Source organism: Arachis stenosperma, chromosome 6, assembly GCF_014773155.1.
Source record: "Arachis stenosperma cultivar V10309 chromosome 6, arast.V10309.gnm1.PFL2, whole genome shotgun sequence".
NCBI lineage: Eukaryota > Viridiplantae > Streptophyta > Magnoliopsida > Fabales > Fabaceae > Arachis > Arachis stenosperma.
Genome location: NC_080382.1, coordinates 83,749,316 through 83,764,209, shown reverse-complemented (window position 1 = coordinate 83,764,209; position 14,894 = coordinate 83,749,316). Strand labels below are relative to the sequence as shown.

Here is a 14,894-nt window from a genome sequence, read left to right as displayed (position 1 = left end):
CAGCTACTTTATGAGTCTTGGTCGTGGCCTAAAGCACTCTGTCTTCCAGTATTACCACCGGATACATACATGCCACAGACACATAATTGGGTGAACCTTTTCAGATTGTGACTCAGCTTTGCTAGAGTCCCCAATTAGAGGTGTCCAGGGTTCTTAAGCACACTCTTTTTGCCTTGGATCACAACTTTATTTCTTTCTTTTTCTTTCTTTTTCTCTTTCTCCCTTTTTTTTCGTTTTTTTTTTGTATTCACTGCTTTTTCTTGCTTCAAGAATCATTTTTATGATTTTTCATATCCTCAGTAACATGTCTTCAAGAGCCAACAACTTTAACATTCATGAACCACAAATTCAAAAGACATATGCACTATTTAAGCATACATTCAGAAAACAAAAGTATTGCCACCACATCAAAATAATTAATCTATTATAAAATCTAAAATTCATGCAATTCTTCTCTTTTTCAATTAAGAACATTTTTCATTTGAAGAAAGGTGATGGATTCATAGGACATTCATAACTTTAAGGCATAGACACTAAGACACTAATGATCATAAGACACAAACATAGATAAACATAAGCATAGATTTTCGAAAAACAGGAAAATAAAGAACAAGGAGATTAAAGAACGGGTCCACCTTAGTGATGGCGGCTTGTTCTTCCTCTTGAAGGTCTTATAGAGTGCTTGAGCTCCTCAATGTCTCTCCCTTGCCTTTGTTGCTCCTCTCTCATGATTCTTTGATCTTCTCTAATTTCATGGAGGATGATGGCATGTTCTTGGTGCTGCACCCTTAGTTGTCCCATGTTGGAACTCAATTCTCCTAGGGAAGTGTTCAGTTGCTCCCAATAGTTTTGTGGAGGAAAGTGCATCCCTTGAGGTATCTCAGGGATTTCATGATGAGAGGGATCTCTTGTTTGCTCTATCCTTTTCTTAGTGATGGGCTTATCTTCATCAATGAGGATGTCTCCCTCTATGTCAACTCCAACTGAGTAACAGAGGTGACAAATGAGATGAGGAAAGGCTAACCTTGCCAAGGTAGAGGACTTGTCCACCACCTTATAAAGTTCTTGGGCTATAACCTCATGAACTTCTACTTCTTCTCCATTCATGATGCTATGAATCATGATGGCCCGGTCTAGAGTAACTTCAGACCGGTTGCTAGTGGGAATGATTGAGCGTTGGATAAACTCCAACCATCCCCTAGCCATGGGCTTGAGGTCATGCCTTCTTAGTTGAACCGGCTTCCCTCTTGAATCTCTCTTCCATTGGGCGCCCTCTTCACAAATGTCTGTGAGGACTTGGTCCAACCTTTGATCAAAGTTGACCCTTCTAGTGTAAGGGTGTTCATCTCCTTGCATCATGGGCAAGTTGAATGCCAACCTCACATTTTCCGGACTAAAATCTAAGTATTTCCCCCGAACCATTGTAAGCCAATTCTTTGGGTCCGGGTTTACACTTTGATCATGGTTCTTGGTGATCCATGCATTGGCATAGAACTCTTGAACCATTAAGATTCCGACTTGTTGAATAGGGTTGGTAAGAACTTCCCAACCTCTTCTATGAATCTCATGTCAGATCTCCGGATATTCACTCTTTTTGAGTTTGAAAGGGACCTCGGGGATCACCTTCTTCAAGGCCACAACTTCATAGAAGTGGTCTTGATGCACCCTTGAGATGAATCTCTCCATCTCCCAAAACTCGGAGGTGGAAGCTTTTGCCTGCCCTTTCCTCTTTCTAGAGGTTTCTCCGGCCTTGGATGCCATAAATGGTTATGGAAAAACAAAAAGCAATGCTTTTACCACACCAAACTTAAAAGGTTTGCTCGTCCTCGAGCAAAAGAAAAAAGAAGAGAGTAGAAGAAGAAGAAATAGAGGAGATGGAGATGGCTTATGGTTCGGCCAAAAGGGGAGAAGTGGTGTTTAGGTTGTGTGAAAATGAAGGAGTGAAGATGGGTTTATATAGGGGTGGAGAGAGGGGTAGGGTTCGGCTATGGGAGGGTGGGTTTGAATTTGAATGGTGAGGTAGGTGGGGTTTTATGAAGGATGGATGTGAGTGGTGAAGAGAAAGATGGGATTTGATAGGTGAGGTTTTTTTTGGGGAAGAGGTATTGAGGTGATTGGTGAATGGGTGAAGAAGAAAGAGGGTGGTGGGGTAGGTGGGGATCCTGTGGGGTCCACAGATCCTGAGGTGTCAAGGAAAAGTCATCCCTGCACTAAATGGCGTGCAAACATGCATTCTGAGCTAATTTTGGCGTTAAACGCCGGGCATGTGCCCATTTCTGGCGTTTAACGCCAAGTGCTTGCCCTTTTCTGGCGTTTAACGCCAGTCTGGTGCCCCTTTCTGGCGTTAAACGCCCAGAATGGTGCCAGACTGGGCGTTAAACGCCCATTTGCTAGCTTCACTGGCGTTTAAACGCCAGCAAGTGCTCCTCCAGGGTGTGCTATTTTTCTTTCTATTTTTCATTCTGTTTTTGCTTTTTTAATTGATTTTGTGACTTCCTATGATCATCAACCTACAGAAAACATAAAATAACAAAGAAAAATAGATAAAATATAACATTGGGTTGCCTCCCAACAAGCGCTTCTTTAATGTCAGTAGCTTGACAGAGGGCTCTCATAAGCCTCACAGATACTCAGAGCAATGTTGGAACCTTCCAACACCAAACTTAGAGTTTGAATGTGGGGGTTCAACACCAAACTTAGAATTTAGTTGTGGCCTCCCAACACCAAACTTAGAGTTTGACTGTGGGGGCTCTGTTTGACTCTGTTTTGAGAGAAGCTCTTCATGCTTCCTCTCCATGGTGACAGAGGGATATCCTTGAGCCTTAAACACAAAGGATTCTTCATTCACTTGAATGATCAATTCTCCTCTGTCCACATCAATCACAGCCTTTGCTGTGGCTAGGAAGGGTCTGCCAAGGATGATGGATTCATCCATGCATTTTCCAGTCTCTAGGACTATGAAATCAGCAGGGATGTAATGGTCTTCAATATTTACCAGAACACCCTCTACAAGTCCATAAGCTTGTTTTCTTGAATTGTCTGCCATCTCTAGTGAGATTCTTGCAGCTTGTACCTCAAAGATCCATAGCTTCTCCATTACAGAGAGAGGCATGAGGTTTACACTTGACCCTAAGTCACACAGAGCCTTTTTGAAGGTCATGGTGCCTATGGTACAAGGTATCGAAAACTTCCCAGGATCTTGTCTCTTTTGAGGTAATTTCTGCCTAGACAAGTCATTCAGTTCTTTGGTGAGCAATGGAGGCTCATTCTCCCAAGTCTCACTACCAAATAACTTGTCATTTAGCTTCATGATTGCTCCAAGGTATTTGGCATCTTGCTCTTCAGTGACATACTCATCCTCTTCAGAGGAAGAATCCTCATCAGAGCTCATGAATGGCAGAAGTAAGTCCAATGGAATCTCTATGGTCTCATTTTGAGCCTTAGATTCCCATAGTTCCTCATTAGGGAACTCATTGGAGGCCAGTGGACGTCCATTGAGGTCTTCCTCAGTGGCGTTCACTGCCTCTTCCTCTTCTCCAAATTCGGCCTTGTTGATGGCCTTGCACTCTCCTTTTGGATTTTCTTCTGTATTGCTTGGAAGAGTACTAGGAGGGAGTTCAGTAATTTTCTTGCTCAGCTGTCCTACTTGTGCCTCCAAATTCCTAATGGAGGACCTTGTTTCAGTTATGAAACTTTGAGTGGTTTTGATTAGATCAGAGACCATGGTTGCTAAGTCAGAGTGGTTCTGCTTAGAATTCTCTGTCTGTTGCTGAGAAGATGATGGAAAAGGCTTGCCATTGCTAAACCTGTTTCTTCCACCATTATTGTTGTTGAAACCTTGTTGAGGTTTCTGTTGATCCTTCCATGAGAAATTTGGATGATTTCTCCATGAAGAATTATAGGTGTTTCCATAGGGTTCTCCCATGTAATTCACCTCTTCTATTGAAGGGTTCTTAGGATCATAAGCTTCTTCTTCAGATGAAGCATCTTTAGTACTGTCTGGTGCTTTTTGCATTCCAGACAGACTTTGAGAAATCAAATTGACTTGCTGAGTCAATATTTTGTTCTGAGCCAGTATGGCATTCAGAGTATCAACCTCAAGAACTCCTTTCTTCTGATTTGTCCCATTGATCACAGGATTCCTTTCAGAAGTGTACATGAATTGGTTATTTGCAACCATTTCAATAAGTTCTTGAGCTTCTGTAGGCATCTTCTTCAGATGAAGAGATCCTCCAGCAGAGCTATCCAAAGACATCTTGGATAGTTCAGACAGACCATCATAGAAAATTCCTATGATGCTCCATTCAGAAAGCATGTCAGAGGGACATTTTCTGATTAATTGTTTGTACCTTTCCCAAGCTTCATAGAGGGATTCTCCTTCCTTCTGTCTGAAGGTTTGGACTTCCACTCTAAGCTTACTCAATTTTTGAGGTGGAAAGAACTTTGCCAAGAAGGCATTGACTAGCTTTTCCCAAGAGTTCAGGCTCTCTTTAGGTTGTGACTCCAACCATATCCTAGCTCTGTCTCTTACAGCAAAAGGGAATAGCATGAGTCTGTAGACCTCAGGGTCAACCCCATTAGTCTTGATAGTGTCACAGATTTGCAAGAATTCAGCTAAAAACTGATGAGGATCTTCCAATGGAAGTCCATGGAACTTGCAATTCTGTTGCATTAGAGAAACTAATTGAGGCTTAAGCTCAAAGTTGTTTGCTCCAATGGCAGGGATAGAGATGCTTCTCCCATAGAAGTCGGGAGTAGGTGCAGTAAAGTCACCTAGCACCTTCCTTGCATTGTTGGCATTGTTGTTGTTTTCGGCTGCCATGGGTTCTTCTTCTTTGAAGATTTTTGTTAGGTCCTTTACAGAGAGTTGTGCCTTAGCTTCTCTTAGCTTTCGCTTCAAGGTCTTTTCAGGTTCAGGATCAGCCTCAACAAGAATGCCTTTGTCTTTGCCCCTGCTCATATGAAAGAGAAGAGAACAAGAAAATGTGGAATCCTCTATGTCACAGTATTGAGATTCCTTGAGGTGTCAGAGGAAAAGAAAAATAGAAGGAAGAGGGAGAAGAATTTGAACTTAGTCAGATAGAGTTCGAATTGTGCATTGAGGAGGAGTGGTACTCCATAAATAGAAGGATGTGAGAAGAGGGGAAGAAATTTTCAAAAATTAAGTAAAAGATTTTAAAAACATTTTGAAAAACATTAATTGATTTTCGAAAACCAAAAGTGGAAAAGAAATCAAGTGATTTTTGAAAAAGATTTTGAAATAAGAAATAAAAAAGATATGATTGAAAACTATTTTTAAAAAGATTTGATAAAAAAAATTAATGACTTGCCTAAGAAGAAAAGATATGATTCAAACATTAAACCTTTCTCAACAGAAAAGGCAACATACTTGAAATGTTGAATCAAATCATTAATTGATAGCAAGTATCTTTGAAAAAGGAAAGAAATTGATTTTGAAAAAGATTTGATTGAAAAGATATGATTTGAAAAAGATTTGATTTTGAAAAACTTTGAAAACTTGAAAAAAAATTGCATTAAAAACAAAAGCTTCCCTCTTGTGCCATCCTGGCGTTAAACGCCCAGAGTGGTATCCATTCTGGCGTTTAACGCCCAAAATGCTACCCTTTTGGGCGTTAAACGCCCAACCAGGTATCCTGGCTGGCGTTTAAACGCCAGTTTTCCTTCTTCACTGGGCGTTTTGAACGCCCAACTTTTTCTGTGTAATTCCTCTGCTGCATGTACTGAATCTTTAGTTCTCTGTATTATTGACTTGAAAATAGAACCAAGATCAAATAAACAATGCATGCAAGACACCAAACTTAAAATAAGACACTAGACTCAAACAAGAAACATAAAAATATTTTTTGGTTTTTATGATTTTGTAATTTTTTTTTGGATTTTTCGAAAATTAAGTGGAAAAGAAAATAAAGATATCAAAATTCTTAATGAGAATTCCAGGAATCATGCAATGTTAGTCTAAAGCTTTAGTCTAAAGGAATTAGACATGGATAGCCAAGCTTCAGCAGGACATTGCATTCAAGAGCTAAATTGATGAGAATCAATCAGCTTTGGTGATGGTAAGAACATCACCTTGAAGCACTAGAATTCATTCTTAAGAACTCTGAAAAAAATACCTAATCTAAGCAACAAGATGAACCGTCAGTTGTCCAAACTCAACAATCCCCGGCAACGGCACCAAAAACTTGGTGCACGAAATTGTGATCATCAATGGCGCCATCAACATGGTACGCACAATTGCAATCTCAACTCTTTATCACAACTTCGCACTACTAACCAGCAAGTGTACTGGGTCGTCCAAGTAATAAACCTTACGCGAGTAAGGGTCGATCCCACAGAGATTGTTGGGATGAAGCAAGCTATGGTCACCTTGTAAATCTCAGTCAGGCAGACTCAAATGGGTATAGATGATGAATAAAACATAAAGATAAAGATAGAGATACTTATGCAATTCATTGGTGAGAATTTCAGATAAGCGAATGGAGATGCTTTGTCCCTTCCGTCTTTCTGCTTTCCTACTGTCTTCATCCAATCCTTCTTACTCCTTTCCATGGCAAGCTGTATGCAAGGGTTTCACCGTTGTCAGTGGCTACCTCCCATCCTCTCAGTGGAAATGTTCAACGCACCCTGTCACGGAACGGCTATCCAGCTGTCGGTTCTCGATCATGTCGGAATAGAATCCAGTGATTCTTTTGCGTCTGTCACTAAGGCCCCACAATCGCGAGTTTGAAGCTCGTCACAGTCATTCAATCATTGAATCCAACTCAGAATACCACAGACAAGGTTTAGACCTTCCGGATTCTCTTGAATGCCGCCATCAATTCTAGCTTATACCACGAAGACTCTGATCTCATGGAATGGATGGCTCGGTTGTCAGGCGAGCGCTCGTTTGTCAGGCGAGCAACAACCATGCGTCGTGTATCAGGAATCCAAGAGATATCCACCCAATCTAAGGTAGAACGGAGGTGGTTGTCAGTCACACGTTCATAGGTGAGAATGATGATGAGTGTCACGGATCATCACATTCATCAAGTTAAGGAAGAAGTGATATCTTGGAATAAGAACAAGCTGAATTGAATAGAAGAACAATAGTAATTGCATTAATACTCGAGGTACAGCAGAGCTCCACACCTTAATCTATGGTGTGTAGAAACTCCACCGTTGAAAATACATAAGAACAAGGTCTAGGCATGGCCATGAGGCAAGCCCCAAAATGATCTAAGATCTAAAGTGATCAAAAGATAGCTACCAAGATGTCCAATACACTAGTAACAGGTCCTATTTATAGGGAACTAGTAGCTTAAGAATTACAAAGATGAGTAAATGACATAAAAATCCAAGTCCGGGCCCACTTGGTGTGTGCTTGGGCTGAGCAATGAAGCATTTTTGTGTAGAGACTCTTCTTGGAGTTAAACGCCAGCTTTTGTGCCAGTTTGGGCGTTTAACTCCCACTTTGGTGCCAGTTCCGGCGTTTAACGCTGGGAATTCTGAAGGTGACTTTGAACGCCAGTTTGGGCCATCAAATCTTGGGCAAAGTATGGACTATTATATATTTCTGGAAAGCCCAGGATGTCTACTTTCCAACTCCATTGAGAGCGCGCCAATTGGGCTTCTGTAGATCCAGAAAATCCACTTCGAGTGCAGGGAGGTCAGAATCCAACAGCATCTGCAGTCCTTTTCAGCCTCTGAATCAGATTTTTGCTCAGGTCCCTCAATTTCAGCCAGAAAATACCTGAAATCACAGAAAAACACACAAACTCATAGTAAAGTCCAGAAAAGTGAATTTTAACTAAAAACTAATAAAAATATACTAAAAACTAACTAAAATATACTAGAAACATACTAAAAACAATGCCAAAAAGCGTACAAATTATCCGCTCATCAATTCCTTTTCCAAGGTTCCCATGAAACCCATTTTGCATTCAATCTCTTTCCCAAGATAATTGAACACCAAGCATGAAGAACGAAATTCCTTCTAGAAAATCAAAGAGAAGATGAAGAGAAGAACAAATTTGCTATCATCAATCCATCAAGTACAATAGAGCTCCCTCTCTCAATGAGAGGGAAATTAGATACTCATAGCTCAAAGAAAAGTGCTCAGGATGAAAAGGATGATGAAGTAAAAAGTAAATCTAAAAGCTATTCTACACTTAGCTTTCTAACTGTTTGAACCCCTTTTCTCAGTACTTCTTGGGGTTATTTATACTACTCATAGTTCTCAAAATAAAAGAAATACAAAATTGGAAAACGAAAATTACAATTTGGAGGGAAAAGAAACTCAATAAACGTGATCCCCCAGCTGGCGTCTAGCTGGCGCTTTAGTGGCGTGCCACGCCCTCCTCTAATTCTGGCTTGGCGTGCCTGATGTGTGGAAAACGATCTAACACAAAACTCACCAGCAAGTGTACCGGGTCGCATCAAGTAGTAATTACTCAGATGAGTGAGGTCGATCCCACAGGGATTGAAGGATTGAGCAATTTTAGTTAGGTGGTTGATTTAGTCAAGCAAACAAGTGTTGATTTGAGTGATTTATTTTCAGCAGAAGCTAAATTGCATGAAATTTAATGGGAGAGGGGGGTTGACAGTAAATTAAAGAGCAGAAGAAGTAAAAGAGCTGAATCTTAAAGAACAAGTAATGTAAATGACTGAAACTTAGATTGCAAGAAATGTAAATGGCAGAATCTTAGAGTGCAAGAAATATAAAATTGCTGAAAGAGTAAAAGGATTTGGGAGCTGGGAATTTAAAATTAAATAAGAGAATGTAAATAGCAATCAATCAGAGAAGTAAAAGGTGAATTGAAATGCAGCAGATCTCAAACATAAAAGGAAAATTGATTGAAGAAGCAATACAGGAAGTGAATTCAACTCAATTATAAAATCTAAAAGAGAAGTTGAAGATCTCAGAGGTTGAATGAGACTAGAAAACAAGTCTAGATCTCAATTCCTTCCTTGATCCAACAGAGAATAATTATAGAAGAAATATAGATGAAAGCAGTAAAGGAAACTTAGATCCAAATCACAATTCCTTGAAATTATGCAGAAAGTAAACAAAGAGAGATCTTAGATCAAGAATGAAACAGAATTCCTTCAATTCTCAATCCAAGATTCAAAACAAAAAGTGAAGAGTGAAGAAGTAAGAACAAAGAGAAAGAGAATTCAATTCCCAAACCCAAAGCTAAAATCTGAAAAATGAGCTCCAAAAATGAAAAATAAAAAGTAAAAGTGTCAAAAAAAGGTCCAGAAAAAAATTCATCTCTAAATCAAACTAACTTCTATTTATACACTTCCTATCTTTGTATTTTAGAATTTGGAGTGGGCCTTTAAAGTTTGTGAAGAATTGAATTTAAATGGAATTTTAATTGAATTTGGACCATAGGCACACTCCCAGGGTAGCGCTCGGTTGACAAGGAGAGCGCGTGCCAAGCCTTCCGTGTCAGCCTCAATAACGCTCGGTGAAGAAGGTGAGCGCAGCATCCATGGGCCTTGGCATGCAAATTCTTGTGTGACAAACTCCTTGTCCGTGTCAACCTTGCTAGCGCTCAGTGAATGGAGAGAGCGCAGTGCTCTTTGCTTGGGAAGGGAGCCTCTCTTCGAACCTTGGTGGAAGCATTTGGGGAGCAATTTCCCTTTGAAGAGTGTAGCGCTCCTTCCTTTCCAGCATGAGGCTCCTGGTTCGAATCGTTGTGAGTGCAATTCGGCCACTTTTGGCTTATTTTCCTTGCAAGTAGCGCTTCTCCTTGCTCCTTCAAGTGCAAGGTTCGATCCTTGGGGGCCTCCACTAGCAAACATTTACCTTGAATTTTTTTGAAGTGGAGCCCGATAAAGTTAATAGAGTTAACCGAGCACTATTGATTTTGCCTTGTTTCCTTGGTTCCTATTAGTGCTCGGTTAAGGGAGAGAGCGCAGCTTCCTTGCCATTTACTTTCTTGGATTTGAGTAGCGCTCAAATAGAGAGCGCTGTGCTCACTAAGAGAGCGTTATGGCTCTTCTCCTTTGATACGCCACGCTTTTGTTTCATTTGGCAACACTCCATAGGCCACGCTGATAAACCACTATTTCATGGTTTATCTTGTGCTCAATTGAGTTGTTTTTATCAAGTCCTTGCCCACTTATTCATATGATTTGCATGGTTTTACATTCTCCTTCCTGATTTTGTGCTATGACTAAAAACATGCTTCTTGGGTCTTAATTTAGCTAATCTTAATCCTCTCTTATTACCATTTGATCCCTTGATATGTGTGTTAAGTGATTTCAGAGATTACAGGGCAGGAATGGCTTAGAGGATGGAAAGGAAACATGCAAAAGTGGAAGGAATACAAGAAACTAAAGGAATTGCCAAAGCTGTCAGCCAGACCTCTTCACATTCAAACGGTCATAACTTGAGCTACCGAGGTCCAAATGATACGGTTTTAGTTGTGTTAGAAAGCTAACATCTGGGGCTTCGTAACGATATATAACTTACTATAGCTGCCTCGAAGTTAGGCAACGCAGACGCGTGGATGACGCGCACGCGTCGCATCTGTGAATTTCAATCGACGCAAATGCGTAGACGACGCCTCCGCATCACTTTGCCGTGACCTGTACGAACCAGCAGTGATTTCTGGGCTATTTTTGACCCAATTTTTGGCCCAAAAGATATAAATTAAAGGCTATACATTGAGGGAATGCATCCATTCATCATATACATCATGCAATATGCATTCATTCATAAGTCACACTTTTCATAATTTAGATGTAGTTTTTAGAGAGAGAGGCTCTCTCCTCTCTCTTAGGATTAGGATTAGGACTCCTCTTAAAGGACTTAGGAATATTTTTATCTTCTTCATCACAGGTTCAATGTTCTTTTTATTTATTTTCTCTTTTATTTGTTTGTGAACTTTTCATGTTAGGATTTTCTTAATTAATATAATTTGAGGTATTTCACACTCATGATTGCTTTCCTTTATTTATATAAATAATTTAGATTTTTCTCTTTTGGCTTTGGTTGATTAATTGGTAACTCTTGAGTTGTCAAACTCATCGTGATTGATAATTAATATCTTTGTTGATTGATTTAGATTCCTATAATTCTAGTCTTTTCTCAGAAGTTGACTAGGACTTTAGGTGTTAAATTGATTTGTCCACTTAACTTACCTTCATAGTTAGAGGTTGACTTAATGGTAGCAAAAATATAATTCTCATCACCATTGATAAGGATAACTAGGATAGGACTTCCAGTTTTCATACCTTGCCAAGAGATTTTCTAATTATTAATTTATTTTTCTTATCAATTAAATTATTTGTTCAAACCTTTTCAAAACCCCAAAATATACCTTTGCATAACCAATAATAAATCATACTTCCCTGCAATTCCTTGAGAAGACGACCCGAGGTTTAAATACTTCGGTTATCAATTCCAAAGGGGTTTCTTACTTGTGACAACCAAACGTCTGTACGAAAGGATTTTCTGTTGGTTTAGAAGCTAACAACGCGGACTTATTTGTGAATTTCTTTACCGACAGAAAATCCGTTCGTCAAAATGGCGCCGTTGCCGGGGAAGTTGTATGTTAAATTTGTATGTTAAATTTGTTTGAAGTTGTAATTGGAACATGGTTTTTGAGCCAAAGAACACACAACTTGTGATATTTGAGCTTATTTATATGGTTACATTATTTAACCATAATATTTTATTCTTGTGTGTTTTCTTCTCTATGATTGCAATCTCTGCTTTGTTCTAGTCTATATGTCCATTGTTTAGTATATTTACAAGTTTGCATATGATTGAGGCCATTATTTGTATTTTTGCTCGCTTATCGCAAAGAAACCTACCTTTTATGCCATCCTTGTTAGCCCCCTTGAGCCTTTTAACCCCCTTCTATTTCATAACCACATTACTAGCCTTAAGCAGAAAAACAAAATAAAAATCCCAAGTTGAATCCTTAGTTAGCTTAAGATAGATATTGTGTATAATTTAAGTGTGGGGAATTTTATAGGAACATGGGATGATAGAAAAAAAAAGTAGAGAATTAAATTGAATAAGTTATTTGAACATTTGGGAAGCATGCTGATGAGCGGATAATTTATACACTTTTTGGCATTGTTTTTAGGTAGTTTTTTGTAAGTTCAAGCTACTTTTAGGGATGTTTTCATTAGTTTTTATGTTAAATTCACATTTCTGGACTTTACTATGAGTTTGTGCATTTTTCTGTAATTTCAGGTAATTTCTGGATGAAATTGAGGGACTTGAGCAAAACTCTGAAAAAGGCTGACAAAAGGACTGCTGATGCTGTTGGAATCTGACCTCCCTGCACTCAAAATGGATTTTCTGGAGCTAAAGAACTCCAAATGGCGCGCTCTCAACGGCGTTGGAAAGTAGACATCCAGAGCTTTCCAGCAATATATAATAGTCCATACTTTATTCGGGAATTGATGACGTAAAGTGGCGCTCAACGCCAAGTACATGCTGTTGTCTGGAGTTAAACGCCAGAAACACGTCATGATCCGGAGTTGAACGCCCAAAACACGTTATAACTTGGAGTTCAACTCCAAGAGAAGCCTCAGCTCATGGATAGATCAAGCTCAGCCCAAGCATACACCAAGTGGGCCCCGGAAGTGGATTTATGCATCAATTACTTACTCATGTAAACCCTAGTAGCTAGTTTAGTATAAATAGGATAATTTACTATTGTATTAGACGTCTTTTGACCAGATCCTGGATTGTATTTTGAATCCTGTGATCACGTTTTGGGGGCTGGCCATTCGGCCATACCTGAACCTTTCACTTATGTATTTTCAACGGTGGAGTTTCTGCACACCATAGATTAAAGGTGTGGAGCTCTACTGTACCTCAAGTTTCAATACAATTACTATTACTTTCTATTCAATTCTCTTTTATTCTTATTCCAAGATATATGCTGCACAACACTTTGATGAATGTGATGATCCGTGACACTCATCATCATTCTCACCTATGAACGCGCGTGACTGACAACCACTTCCGTTCTGCTCTAGGCCGAGCGCATATCTCTTAGATTCCCCAACAGAATCTTCGTGGTATAAGCTAGATAGATGGCGGCATTCATGGGGATCCGGAAAGTCTAACCTTGTCTGTGGTATTCCGAGTAGGATCCCAGGAATCCGGAAAGTCTAACCTTGTCTGTGGTATTCCGAGTAGGATTCCGGTATTGAATGACTGTGACGGGCTTCAAACTCGCGATTGCTGGGCGTGATGACAAACGCAAAAGGATTAATGGATCCTATTCCAACATGATCAAGAACCGACAGCTGATTAGCCGTGCTGTGACAGAGCATTTGGACCATTTTCACTGAGAGGATGGGATGTAGCTATCAACAAGGGTGATGCCTCCAGACGATTAGCCGTGCAATGACAACGCATAGGACCATTTTCCTGAGAGGATTAAAAGTAGCCATTGATGATGGTGATGCCCTACATACAGCTTGCCATGGAAAGGAGTAAGAAGGATTGGATAAAAGTAATACGAACGTAGAGATTCGAAAGGATTCCAGCATCTCCATACACCTATCTGAAATTCCCACTATTGATTTACATAAGTATTTCTATCCCTTTTTATTTTCTATTTATTATTTATTTTCGAAACCCATAACCATTTAATCTGCCTAACTGAGATTTACAAGGTGACTATAGCTTGCTTCATACCAACAATCTCTGTGGGATCGACCTTTACTCACGTAAGGTATTACTTGGATGACCCAGTACACTTGCTGGTTAAGTTGAACGGAGTTGTGGAAAGAAAGTGCTGAGTTAGTTTTTTTTGGCACATGCCAAAGAGCCATTATTGTTGATCACAATTTCGTCCACCAAGTTTTTGGCGCCGTTGCCGGGGATTGTTCGAGTATGGACAACTGACGGTTCATCTTGTTGCTCAGATCAGGTAATTTTCTTTTCAATAATTTTTTTCAAAATTTTTCTTTTATTTTTCGTTTTTCCAAAAATATTTTCGAAAAAAAAATCAATAAAAATCCAAAAAAATTAGAAAATCATAAAAATCAAAAATATTTTGTGTTTCTTGTTTGAGTCTTGAGTCAATTTTTAAGTTTGGTGTCAATTGCATGCTTTAAAAATTTTCTTGCATTTTTTTCGAAAATTTCATGCATTCATAGTGTTCTTCATGATCTTCAAGTTGTTCTTGGTAAGTCCTCTTGTTTGATCTTGATGTTTTCTTGTTTTATGTTGTTTGTTGTTTTTCATATGCATTTTTCGTTTGTTAGAGTCCATGCATTAAAGATTTCTAAGTTTGGTGTCTTGCATGTTTTCTTTGCATCAAAAATTTTCAAAAATATGTTCTTGATGTTCATCATGATCTGCAAAGTGTTCTTGGTGTTCATCTTGACATTCATAGTGTTCTTGCATGCATTTTGTGTTTTGATCCAAAATTTTCATGTTTTGGGTCATGTTTGTGTTTTTCTCTCTCATAATTAAAAAATTCAAAAATCAAAAATATATCTTTTCCTTTTTTCCCTCCAAATTTTCGAAATTTTGGGTTGACTTGGTCAAAAATTTTTAAAAATTAGTTGTTTCTTACAAGTCAAGTCAAAATTTCAATTTTAAAAATCTTATCTTTTTAAAATCTTTTTCAAAAATCATATCTTCTTCATTTTTTTTCTATTTTTTGAAAATCTCAAAAATCTTTTTCAAAATATTTTCAAAATCTTTTTCTTATCTTTATATCATATTTTCGAAAACTCACTAATAATTAATGTGATTGATTCAAAAATTTGAAGTTTGTTACTTTCTTGTTAAGAAAGGTTCAATCTTTAAGTTCTAGAATCTTATCTTGTAGTTTCTTGTTAGTGAAGTAAGTAATTTCAATTTTTTAAATTAAATTTTTTTTTATCTCTTATCTTATCTTTTTTTT

At 38.7% G+C, this 14,894-nt stretch overlaps 1 non-coding gene across 1 annotated transcript; it reads left to right on the top strand.

Annotated features, from left to right (window-relative positions):
* Window positions 1-4,309: 4,309 nt before the first annotated feature.
* On the top strand, window positions 4,310-4,417 carry LOC130938607 (small nucleolar RNA R71). Its single transcript, XR_009069766.1, has one exon. It is a non-coding gene; the product is annotated as a small nucleolar RNA R71 (small nucleolar RNA).
* Window positions 4,418-14,894: the final 10,477 nt, after the last annotated feature.